At 45.7% G+C, this 13,091-nt stretch overlaps 1 protein-coding gene across 1 annotated transcript in view; it reads right to left on the bottom strand.

Annotated features, from left to right (window-relative positions):
- The window catches only part of PRKCA (protein kinase C alpha), a 364,351-nt gene that overhangs the window by 336,832 nt on the left and 14,428 nt on the right, over positions 1 to 13,091 (bottom strand). The window lies entirely within an intron of this gene.

Consider the following 13,091-nt stretch of genomic DNA (forward strand, 5'->3'; position numbering starts at 1 on the left):
GCACAGCTTGTCTGTAAGGCTTAAATGTCCTTTTTCCATTCCCCCGAAGAGTTTAATGCAATTCAGAAACAAGAGCAAAGTATGTATGTTTAGCACATAACTAATCCACACCATTTGTACCCAAAAACAGTCCTTCCTGTTAAGCTTAGAATTAAAATGAAGTGCACATCAAATGTTAAGGCTTACACTTTTAGCTCATGCAATGAAGTTATCAAATTCAGACCTCTCGCTTTCACCTATTATACAATTTTATAAAAGCATTTGAAAAGCTAAGTATGCGTTCATAGAGTAATGGGCAGGTTTCAAGATGGACTCTTAATTTGGGGTTACTTTGTTGCTCTGGGGGGATTTTCTAAGTTTGAGGCCCTAAGGTAACATCAGGCTATTTCCATAAAGTATTTTTGTCCTTTCTGGTAGCCTTCAAAGGCAAGCTGCCACTCCTTACTCGGCAACCAGAAGTAATCAGATAGATAGGGTTTGGTGTTTTAAGGCAGCAAAAGGAAACAGCTTCTATTTAAAGGTCTTTGGGGGAAGAGAAAGGAGTCAAGGAAAACCAAGATTCGGGAGTACAGTTCTTTAAATGTACTCCAAGCAGCTGTTACATTTCTTTCTGAGCTCCCCTCAAGTAATAATGACAAAACAATATTAGGTTTTTGAACCAAGAGAAACTAAACTTCCTTTTACAGGATGTTTTTCCAATAACTCTAGGAAAGCACCTAAGAAAAAATTTAAGCATAAGCTAGACTTTAAGTTAGCTTCAAAGTGGTTTTCGCAAAGAAAAGAAATCCTTGAATTAATGAAAGGGATCTTAGTCCAAGTGGGAACTTAAGAAATTTGGGCTTTTCAAAAGAATCCATTTTCCTTTACAGCCACTGTTTTCAGAAGGCCCAATTTTAAAAGATGAATTAAATACCGGGGCAAATAAACAGCAGGACCACACTGCTACCTCACTGAGGCAGTGGTGTAGGAAAGTCAACACAGAGACTTTGTAACGCTCTGGAAGGTTAGGACTACCAATACAAGCGCTGCAGAGTCAGCTTCCAAAACTGCAGACAGCCCCCCTCTCAGCTGATACTATAACCGTTTGAATTCTGTACCTATTCCATTCCTTTTAGCAGAAGAGTTATCAGAACCAAAATGATCAGCTACCCGCCCCCGAACCTATCTACTTTCTTTCCAACGCACAGGCAGAAACTCTTCAATAAATGTCTAAGGAATACCAGCAAGATAGATTCAAGCCTGATCTAGCACTGCAGCAATTAACATTTCAGAAAATGAAGACTAAAACGTGGCTAGACAAGTGGGCTTAGGATGGTGGCCGCAAGTATGTCCTTTTCATTTCCTTCTATTACCTTTAGACCAGGAAACACACATTTCCAAATGCCGTGACACAACGGCCTGGTGCATTCTACTGCTATCTACAACTACTACTTCCCATAAATAGCTGTGTCCGAGAAACAGCTATATGAAACCTCTGCCAGGAAGAGCCGATTAAAATGACAAGAACAGGGCTTCCCTGGTAGCACAGCGGTTAAGAATCCACCTGCCAATGCAGGGGACACGGGTTTGAGCCCTGGTCCGGGAAGATCCCATATGCCGTGGAGCAACTAAGCCTGTGCACCACAACTACTGAGCCTGCGCTCTAGAGCCCGCGAGCCACAACTACTGAGCCCGCGTGCCACAACTACTGAAGCCCACGCGCCTAGAGCCCGTGCTCCACAACAAGAGAAGCCACCGCAATGAGAAGCCTGCGCACCGCAATGAAGAGTAGCCCCCGCTCGCCGCAACTAGAGAAAGCCCTCACGCGGCAACGAAGACCCAACACAGACAAATAAGTTATCTTTAAAAATTACAAGGACACCTTATTTGTTGGTTACAGTCCCTTCTCCTAAATGTGTTTCCCTTCTTCCCACTACAACATCCTCAGAACCCTGTCAAAGCCCAGACGCAGCTAAAAAGAAATTCCTGTTCATGTGTATTTTAGTCTAGAGGACCGCTGTGCACAACTCCAAACCCCATGTGGTTAAAACGAGTCGGGCGAGAAGTGGTAGATCCTTAGCGCACCAAGTTTGTTCACTGAACTGCTGCATCACGAGACTAATCCTGCAAGTCGGGAAACCGATACAAGGAAAATACACAGCCGGGCCGTTGCTCCCAGGGCCTCCGGCTTGTCCTCTCTGGAGGGTAACCTCCTAGTGACGCACCGTCAGGCGCTTATGCCGACGCGCAGAGCATGGTTCACAGCCAAAGCGGGGTTTTGCACAGTAAGTCAAGAAGTCTCCAGTTCAGAGGCAGGCAGAAATGAAGAGTGACCAGTTTGGTCAGCAACCAAAGAAAGCCAGTGTTTCTGGTGATTGCAACCAAGACCTGGCAGCCCAGGCGTGGTACCAAGTCCAAAACACTCCCTGAACAGGAGATGCAGCGTGAGGCCAGGTTAAAAACGGTACCCCCTGGGGCTTCCCTGGTGGTGCAGTGGCTGAGAGTCTGCCTGCCGATGCAGGGGACACAGGTTCATGCCCCGGTCCGGGAAGATCCCACGTGCCGAGGAGCAGCTGGGCCCGTGAGCTGTGGCCACTGAGCCTGCACATCCAGAGCCTGTGCTCCGCGACGGGAGAGGCCACAGCAGTGAGAGGCCCACGTACAGCTTAAAAAAAAAAAAAAAGAAAAAAAACCGTACCCCAGAGCATCTTCCAAGTGCCTTAGGGAGTCATTCTGGAGGAATTCAGAGTTAGAACTGCCTCCCCAAGAACAAATCACCTGTCACAGTTGGGACTTTAAGGGAAAAAAAGACTTCCAGGTTAGAAAAATACCAACAACAAGTATCTATGGTATTTACATATCGCAGCAGTTAGGAGTTTAAACCACCAGGTGTAAACCTTTGGTTCACCACGCACAGTTGCTCTTTGAGCTTGGACAAGCTACTTACCTCTTCAAGAGGTGGCCTCCTAGTTTGTAAAGTGGGCAAAAATCTTAAGACTGAGGTTTGAGGTTACAGGAGAGGGTGCTTGGTCTTCGGGGACAGCAGTGGTTTATATTCATTTCTCCACCCCTTACCTCACAGCCTTTCCAAGCCCTCAAATATCTTGGGGTCCCCTTATAGCCTCCTGTCCCCAGTCTGCTTCCCTTCCTCCCTGGATTTGTGAGTTTGACTCTGCAAAGGAAGTGAAAATGACGATCCATTCTAATTTAACAGATGCTTACAGACAATAAAGGAGGGACTTGCCTGGCGATCCAATGGTTAGGACTCGTGCTTCCACCACAGGGCGGCCCGGGTTCATTCCCTGGTCAGGGAACTAAGATCCCACAAGCCAAGCAGTGCAGCCACAAAAAAAAAAAAAAAAAAAGCAAAGGAAACCTACCCATCAGAATCAAGCTTAGGAAGAAGGGCAATAAATGCCCAGATCTCCGGCTCCATAGAAGGATCCAACTGGGATCCAAGGGACCTCGCACTTTCCTGGGATAAGGACATAGTAAGCATGGGTCAGAGCCTGAGGGACAGGGGCAGCAGAGAAAGACATCAGAGCTGAGCGGCCAGGCTCCAGCACATGGCCCAACAGGAATGGACTGCATGATGGCCCCAGTACAGATGCAGGCCTGTACACTGACTGCACCCTACACCGCAGGGGGAAGGGGATATTAACAGCTTTAGAAACCTGAACCTAAACACGAAGTCGAGGTTTTAGTTAAGAGCATCACCCTGCAGAGTTTCTGAAGTCAGCCTCCAGGAAGACGAAAGACAACCTCCTTCTACGTGTCCCCTCCATCAAGGGGCCATGCATCCTCTGGGGGATACTGACCACAGAAATGCCTGCAGTTGCCAGGCCCTAATCCCCTTCATTCCCTCCATTTCCAGAGTCCAGACTCCTTTCCTCTCAGCCCACAAACAAGTACAGGGCACTGGGGAGTAAGAAATGTTCCCTCTCCTCACAGACCTTAAAAACTAGTTCAGACAAGGTGAACCTAACTGACAAGAGAATATCATTATATAAAAGACAACTGATCACCTCTTTGTGCCCCAAATCATGTTGGCATAAATGCTCTATCCAGTCCCACTATTCAGCCTAGACCATCTCATCCTTGAACATTCATCAGAAAACAGCTCGACAATCCATCCTACAATAGGAGTAAAGACTGGGTGCTTTGAGGAATACAAAACTTTCAGCATTTGGGGAATCCATCTATATTTAAAAATCATTTGTCATAGTTTGTTAGATCCTCTATTAGGCAAACCTAGTACATTTAGTTATTTGTAATGCAGACCTCTTTTCTCCGCACTGGTTTCTCTTGGAGGGCTATTTCCATGCAGGGCACATGGGACAGAAGTACTGGTCGAGTAGGTCTGGAGGAGGAAAACGTAGTTTTTACTTTACCTAAACTAAGATAGAAGTCTCCTTAAAAGGACCAGACTCTTAAATCAGATCTTTTAAAAAATGCCAGGAACCTATTTTAGACCTCATAGAAAATGGAAGAGATCCAGCCTGGGTATCAGTGTTCGATGCTCATGTCGCCCCTTCCCCCAATTTCCCCACATGCCCCGCCAAACCCTACAGCAGAGGCTATGAAACTATTCAGATGCCCTGGGAACCACCAGAATCCTGATAGTCTACTCCAGGATGGATCAGACTTATACATCCTCCCGTAAATGGAGCAAAAGTTCTTGTTCTAGTAATACTCTGAGTAAAAGTTAACTGATTTGCTACATTGGATTCAAAACGAAAATACTGCTCAAATAAAAGGAAAAATCTATAAAAATAAGTGCTTTAACAAACCTGATTGTGTGTACCTCCTATTGCCTTTAAGATAGCTTCCATGAAGGACAGGCTATAAGCAACACATCTCCCACCTGATGTTCTATTCTAACAGTTTTATTTCTGTGAAGGAAATCTGACAATACAGATGTGGCAGAAACGCCCGAACATTCCCATTCTTCCCTGTGTGTGGCCATCTCCCCATCCCCACTGGAAGGTCACATGACTTGCTCTGGCCAATGAGCACTGGGCAAGAGTCCTTTCTGAGCTGACGCACTGAAAGGTCAGTCCCTGTGTGATGCTGTCTCTTCCTTGCAAAGGAGGTGGCCTTGGGTTCTAGATGGCAAGATCCTACAAGACTGGAGAGAAGCCCCTCCATCGAGGTGCAGTGAAGGAGATGCAAACCTCCATCAAGCCACAGGTATGGGGATGAACGTGTTGCTGTGGCAGAAAACCTCGCCTATCCTGACCGATACGATGATTGAGTATAGGATGTGGCACCACCCACGTGGGAGAGCAAAACAGATGTACGTGGGAGTCTTCAGGGGTGACAGAGGGGAGACGCAAAGGGGTCCAGCCAAAACCACCGAGACTCGGCTGTCAAGATACAGCTAAGAGTCACACACCCGAACTCTCTTCCCTGATGACCCACGTCCACGAAGCAGTGAGCTCCAACTGCGCACCATCCTAACCGCTCTATCAACCCAAAGCACTCGGTCACAACTTATCTTCAGGGCCGTCTGCATCCGCACAACCGGAGGCATGCCCCCTCGGTAGTTTACGGGGCTGCTGCTCCAGGGATACAACAGGGCAAGCAGTTACTAACGCAGATTTCTTAGGAAGAGAACAGCAGTCAACTGTCCAAGAGCAGAAAGACTGAAGCACAAGCAGGGTGTGCCTCCTTCATTCTGACCAGGAGCACACACCCCCCCAAGTCAGAAGCGCTTAATCCCCATTCGACTCTCACCCACACGCACAGATGAGCCCAAAATCATTTTTCCTGTTGTTTTAAAGTCCGTCTTAACGTATTTATGAAATTCCATAATCTAGTCAATGCCGGAGCACGAGATCCTCCAAATTCCCTTTTTCCTGCCATCACGTTAATACCCATTTAACCAAATACATGGAAATGGAGTTCAGTCTCTAACAGAATATTCTAGCTTAATAAAAATCTCTCAAACACCAAATGCTCGCTTGCCTACTGATCCGTTTTATCTCTTCGATAGGATGAGTAGATATTACAGCTGTATGACTAAAAAAACGCAAAACCTTCTACTGACAAACACAGACATCCTGAGTAAATAAAGGCAGCGGGGTGACAGCTGGGGTGCATGCCTCCCCAAGTCATGCACAAGCTGGTTATCTCTGAAAACAGCTCACCCTCCCAGATGTTCCCTTCTGCAGGAACACCCGTGAGTGAGGCGGAGAGAAGGGGTCTGATAAGACCCAGCTCAATGAAGACTGGGTGCTGCGCAAGTACAAAGTTAAGAGTTAAAAAACCCAATTTCACCGTCTTTCTGAAGACTGAAAGCAGGGTCACTGTTTTGTTTTTTTTTAAACCCTGATTGGTTGAAACATTTCTAGGGAGCCATAACCTCAAAGACAATGCACGGAAAGACCAAGGGGAAGCGTTTCACTGAACGACCCTCAGGAACTGTCCGGGGGTCACTGCTCAGATAGCTGTAGTCTCCCCCTCTCCTCTATTCTCTGCCCCAGGACAACAGAAGCTCCAAGCCCGGCAGCCCATCAACCCAGCCCCCGCCTGTAAGCCTCACCCTAACCCTCTAAGCTCCTGGTCCCGACCCTCCTCCCCTAGCAGGGCTGCTCCCATCTGCACAGCCCACCATGGGCAGAGGGCTCCCCTCTGCTGGCTGCTCACCCTCCTGCCCTTCATCCAAGTCCACCTGCGAGCAGGTGACGCGCATCCGCTCCCCACTCTGGCCGACGCTCAGTCCCAATCCCGGGAGCCAGCTGCCATCCTTTCCTCTCTCCCCTCTGAAAACCGTGAGGGGACTACACATTCCACAAGTTCAAAGCCACGTGCTATGCCCTGAAGCCTGGTCTCCCGGCCTGTCACACGACAGATGTCACCACTGCCCCTGTCGTCACCTGCTCACCCCCTACACCCAACCCATCACCTCCTGAACAGACCCTGGGTTTGCAGACATCTCTGCAGCCGCAGGAACCCGATCGCTCACCAGGGTGAGGCGGGGCCTCCCCACGGGCTGCCCCATCCAGGCTTGCCCACTTTGAATTGGTTCTCCAGCTAACAGCAGGCATGGTCCTTTCCCAGGCAATTCTGACCAGGCCACCTCCTTCCTGAGAGCCCTGTGATGGATTCCCACCATGGCTCTCAGGCTCAAGGACTGAAGTCTTTAACCTGGTCCGAGACCGAGACCGGCAAGGTGGCCCCACCTCCCTCTCCAGCGTTCTCACTCCGCGTTCAAACACTCCAGTAACCCAGAAGGGCTGCTTCTGGTTCCTAGAGCACACAGGGCTCCCTCCCCTTAGGGCCTCTGTAGCCGGCTGCTTCACCCAGAAGGCTTCCCCCTTTTTCTTCACCTAGACAGCTCTTCACACCCATTAGAGCTCAAATGTTTCCTCAGGGGAGATCTTCCTGACCCCCAGACTCAGTCCCCACCCTTTGTCATCCACTGCCAGAGTCCCATGGCCTTTCCGTAAGCATCTGCATGACTACTGGGCCCATTACTAGAGGGCTTAGAGCAGAGTCTCAGTCTGGCTTATTTATATCTCCAGCGTTAGAGACAGTTCCTGGCAGATGTATCCGTGGAGTAAACGGTCACCTCAATTTTTGTACCTCATTTTAAGAGAACTCTCCCCCAAACTTGTCATACTAATATTCAAATAACTATCTGATGACTTCAAATTTTAAAAACACGAAGTGAGAGAAGGCATAAGGATAGAGTGGAGAGGACCTAAAATAGAGATTAAGGCACATGGGTGGAGGACACACAAGTTTAGAGCTGATTTCAGGTATTATGGAAGTTAAGGAGATGACACTACTACAGGAGTATTTTCCAATAAACTGATTATCAAAAGTAAAACAAAGGTACCATCTGGTATCACTTTCAGTGGATCTCCCCTTCAAACTTTATCAAGAATCTACAAATACTGAAATTAGTGGCCCACCAAAATAGAAACCCAAAATTCGAGTCTGGTGAACAGACACAAGGACACACCGCCAATTCTAAGAGAAGCCGAGATTGTGCGGGGCAGACACCACCCGACTCTAGGGCAGTTCAACAGAATTGATCCAGCAGCTCAGAAGGATGGACAGACAGGCAGAACAGCCAACAGACCATGACAAATTGGTCTCCCAACCTCAGGTTAGGAGAAAAGGACGCTCCTAGAAAGTAAAATGACTGGATTACTATTTTAAATATAAATCTATTCCATGTATCTTTAAAACCTCAGTTGAATGTTTGCTAGGTTTGACTGCATTTGTTTCATAGCATCATATAACACCAGGATATAAGATAGAAAATTAAAGAGCATGTTCTTACAGATTTTTCTATGTTTTATTATGAAGGACTGGGTGGGAGGGTAGTGGGGAGGGAAAACAACATCTGGATCCAAGTTGTAAAAATAGGGGACTTGTTTTTTTTAAATATACAAATCCATGAAGAATGTAACTTTCAAAAACTTTCTGGATGAAATCTCAGAAAAATCCATGTGAAAGAATAAAGTGGGGACTTCCCTGGTGGCACAGTGGTTAAGAATCCGCCTGCCAATGCAGGGGACACGAGTTCGAGCCCTGGTCTGGGAGGATCCCACATGCTGCGGGGCAGCTAAGCCCGCATGCCACAACTACTGAGGCCCGCGTGCCAACAGCCTGTGCTCTGCAACAAGAGAAGCCACCGCAATGAGAAGCCCTTGTACAGCAACGACAACCCAATGCAGCCAAAAACAATTAAAAAAAAAAAAAGAAGTGAATCACTGATCAAGATCTATATTCAAATATAAACCGAACCCCAGTTACTTAGTTGTAAGATTCAGACAATATTTAACCTGCTAAAAACAACCTGCCCTCAGTGGTTATGAAGGTTAAATAGTAAAAGTTACGTATGAAGTACTTAGCACTGGGCCACACAAAGGCCATGTTCAATAATGTTAGGTACCATGACTCCTAGCAATAGCTCAGTGCCTGGTAGAGAAGACGCACTGACTACATGATTAGATGAGTAGGTGGATGGTAGCCAACCATAGATGTAGGTCTCAGAGCCTTCTCAGCCATAAAACCTAAAACTTCAAAGGTCAGCTTTATTTAAGGGGATGGGGGGACAGTAATGGAAACTTTAGAAGGTCAAATTTGCACAAATAGGATTTGTGCATGCAAAAGCACGCAGTCCTATAAACTCAACCGTAATCCTAGGGCTCTATCTAGCTCAAAGGATTGTAAGCAAGCTTTCCCCCAAAAAATCATAACCACCCACCCTTTAGGGCTTTTCTCCTCTCCCTCAACTGTGCTCTAACAGTGTTAGGAACACTGCATCCTGATTTGCGTCCACCGTGATCTCCTCTCCTATGCATGTCTGAATCCCGCTATCATCAAGCGTCACTGGGGTCAGGGTACCATTATTTCAGCCTTATGGTTCCTACGAGGTAAAACACAAAGTTCTACTCCCACTGTTTATTTCCTCTCCAGAACAGAAAGGGGCTCCAGAGCGATTATTTGGGTCACAGAGCTCTGTAAAAAGGCCACAAATACCAGATTTCAACTGTAAAAAGTTCACATAATTTAGACAGTAAAAAAAAAAAAACACCGGCTTGGACCCAACAGAAGTCAGAAAATTTTAACATTTTACATGCTGCCAATAAAGAAAAACATCAAGGGAGGATCGGGTTTTTCCATCCAAAACCAACTCAATTCCTGGCTGAAGGCCAATTCCCAGCAATCACGTGAAATTTTCAGCATTTCAATGATGATATTTTTAGAAAAAAACTCACTACTATAGATTATTTTTCTGAGATATTGTGCTTCAATGGAATAATTAAGAGAAGGGGGATATACAAACACCCAGAAGCAAGGTGAGGTAGTGCTTCCTATCTCTAGCATCAGAAGATCAACAGCTGACAGGATGCTTAGAAAGCAGGTGGCCCAGGAATGAGGTTTGGCCTCCCACGTCAACGCCCACCAACTGCTAGGTAACAGCTACTTGGAGCCCCGACTTGAGGATGAAGTTGAAAGAGGACCACGAAAGAGACCAATGGTACCTGCCACAGCAGCTGGCAAAAGAATGTTACATACTTGCTACCCCGAATAGAACCCAACTCCCCCACTGCAACGAGGGAAGAGGCCTAAACTGGATTTAAAAGCAAGATTACCTATCTTCCAGTCTAGTGCTCGTTTATCACTGGAAGGTCTCAACTTTTACACTTTAACTTACACATTTTGACTTTTTTTGAAGTACTCTTTAGTGCTCTATGTGTCTAAGTCATCCCTACCCAGTTATATTTTAAACTCCCTGATAAGACTCAGTCTGTTCACTTTTATGAAAGCCCTCCTCCATATCAACAGCTAGTACATGGTTCTGTCCACAGCAGATCCAGGGAGGTGACAATCTTCCCCAAAGAGGACGACACCGAATTCGCCTCACACGCTTATTCTCTTTGCGCCCACATGTCCCAGTGTAGAAAAATAACTATAAAACCCGATTTTGATCTTAGGTTGGATGTCAAGACCAGGAACAAGACGACCATATGGACAGTAACGTAGGTGAGGTTTAGACAAGCAAACGGCTATATAAGTTCAATCAGTAATTATTTCCACCACCCACAGAAAAGACACATCCACACACACACTTCCTGCTCACAGAAGTACTGGGTAACAGTAAAATTCACACAGAGGTGCAATGAACACTGCACACTTCGAGAACCTCCGACAACCAAGTTTTCCCACAAGTAGCATGCAGCACATGTGCCCAGGTGGCTTACCATACTCCGTAAAACTTAACTAGTTCAACTGGTTTATATTCACTTCAGTTGTGGATACTTTGATAGGAAAACTCCATTCACATGGTCTTTCCGCGTTAATATACGTGTAACTAACATGCATGTGACCTTATAAAGGCATCTTAAACTATATAACCCAAATTAAATTCGAATCCAATCAAACCTCTGGATCCAGCTGCCAATTTGCAGGAAATACAGGGGAAAATGATGTACTATGAGCATCTAGTTACCAAGATTCTGACTGTGGGAAACTCTACAGGTCCAAAAACCCAGGGATGCCTCCAGGTAAGTTATAAGGAAATGGGGAAGTTATAGAGAGACTTAAGGACATTTCCAATTATTTTTAAACATGCAAGATTAAACTACAGTATCTGGGGATAACCCCATGATAGAACTAAACGAAACACACAGAAGTGATGGATCTAAAAGTCACGGAAGTAGTCACTTTGGGGGAAGAAACGAAGCAAATGCGGACGAGCCAGGCTCCCCTGCCTGAGCTGGGCAGCAGTTACAAGCGACGGTGGCTTTATGGTCATTCATTACACCACACATTTTCTGTGTGGTTTTATACATTTGCATTTTATTTTACAATGAAAGGTTTAAAAGGTACGATCCAATTTTCCTCCCTAAGGACGCGCTAAAGGTGAACTCTCCAATACCATATAGCCACCCACTGCATGTAGCTATTTAACTTTAAAAATAAATGCAACAAACAATTCAGTTCTACATTTCAAGGGCTTAATAGCCAGACGGCACCAGTGGCTACCCTTCAAGACAGGGCAGATTATGGAGCATTCCCGGCATCACACAAAATTCTATTGGACAACAACAGTCTAGAGAACAAGCTGGCTTTCCAGATCAAGCTCTTAACTTCTAGTTCGTCTCTCCAGAAAATACCCGGCAGATGCATGAGATCCATAACCTTCAGTGGCTTCCATTCCTATTATTCTGCTTGTAAATAAGACTCCTAGCAGTGACAAGCAATACAAACTCATTGACAACCACCCAGCAACCACAGTGACCACAGGCAGACCCCACCCAGACTGGCATTACTCCAGTGCAACAGTAATAAAAAACAGGAGTGGTCTCATTTTTTTGTTTTAACTCAAGGAAGGCATCTGCTTGCACCAATGCATGATTAGACATACCATACCGATACAACAAAACGTGATTAACCTCCAAGACTAAGAAATTAGATGCACTCTGGGATCCTATACAGGCCCCCACAACAGAAAGAGGACATTAGTGGAAAAACTGGTGCAAATTCAAATGAGATCTATAGTTTAGTTAATACTGTACCAATGTTAATTTCCTGTTCTTCCTAATTACACTACAGTTATGAGAGATGTTAATATTGGGGGAAGCTGGCTGCAACAGAAATTCACTGTATCATTTTTCAACTTTCCAGTGAAACAGAATTAGTTCAAAATGAAAGTGTGAAGGAAAGCTTTCTTCCAAAGAGTTAAGGAGCTGGATGAGAAACTCCACTTAGAGCCAAGGATGGTTCAATCACTTGAGGATGAAATGAGATTGGTATAAGTTTCAGTTCATAGAACTGAAAGTCCCCACTCACTGCCTCGCCCCAGAATCAAAGATTTTCCCAGGAAAGCTGACTTTGAAAAGGAAGGCTATTATTCAAAGCAAGTTATGACTTCCATACAGCAGCAGGTGCAAAGGAGCAAAAAAAAAAAGTGGCTTAGAAACTTCCCACTCCCTGCTGGTTACACAGGAGGCCCTGGTGTAAAATTTATCAAGCTATACACTTATGATCAATGCATGTTTCTTTATATATATTGTAATGTATCACAATTCAATTAAAAAGTTTTTAAAAAGAAAAAACTTCCTACTTTTTTTTTTTGCAGTACGCGGGCCTCTCACTGCTGTGGCCTCTCCCGTTGCGGAGCACAGGCTTCGGACGCGCAGGCTCAGCGGCCATGGCTCACGGGCCCAGCTGCTCTGCAGCACGTGGGATCCTCCCGGACCGGGGCACGAACCTGTGTCCCCTGCATCGGCAGGCGGACTCTCAACCACTGCGCCACCAGGGAAGCTCCAAAAACTTCCTACTCTTAACACAAGTCCTATCAAATCTTCAAAATTATTCATATATATCAAATCAGCAGTAATACTTTACCTTGAGTTTCCTAACTTTGAATCTGATTCAAAGTCTCTTGGAGCAATAAAGATGTCCAAGAGTATGGGAGGGAAACTCACCAAGGAAAAAAAATAGGAACCATCACTTCTGGCTCATTTTTAAAGCAACTTAGAAATCTAGGACAGGAAAGAAAATTCCCCAAGCAACACTTACAAGACTTATGTTGTGTTTGGATTTAAATAGAAAACACTGAAAAAGGTATGCATAAAGTGTCCGTG

The sequence above is a fragment of the Phocoena phocoena genome, chromosome 19, assembly GCF_963924675.1.
Source record: "Phocoena phocoena chromosome 19, mPhoPho1.1, whole genome shotgun sequence".
In the NCBI taxonomy this organism is placed as follows: Eukaryota; Metazoa; Chordata; class Mammalia; order Artiodactyla; family Phocoenidae; genus Phocoena; species Phocoena phocoena.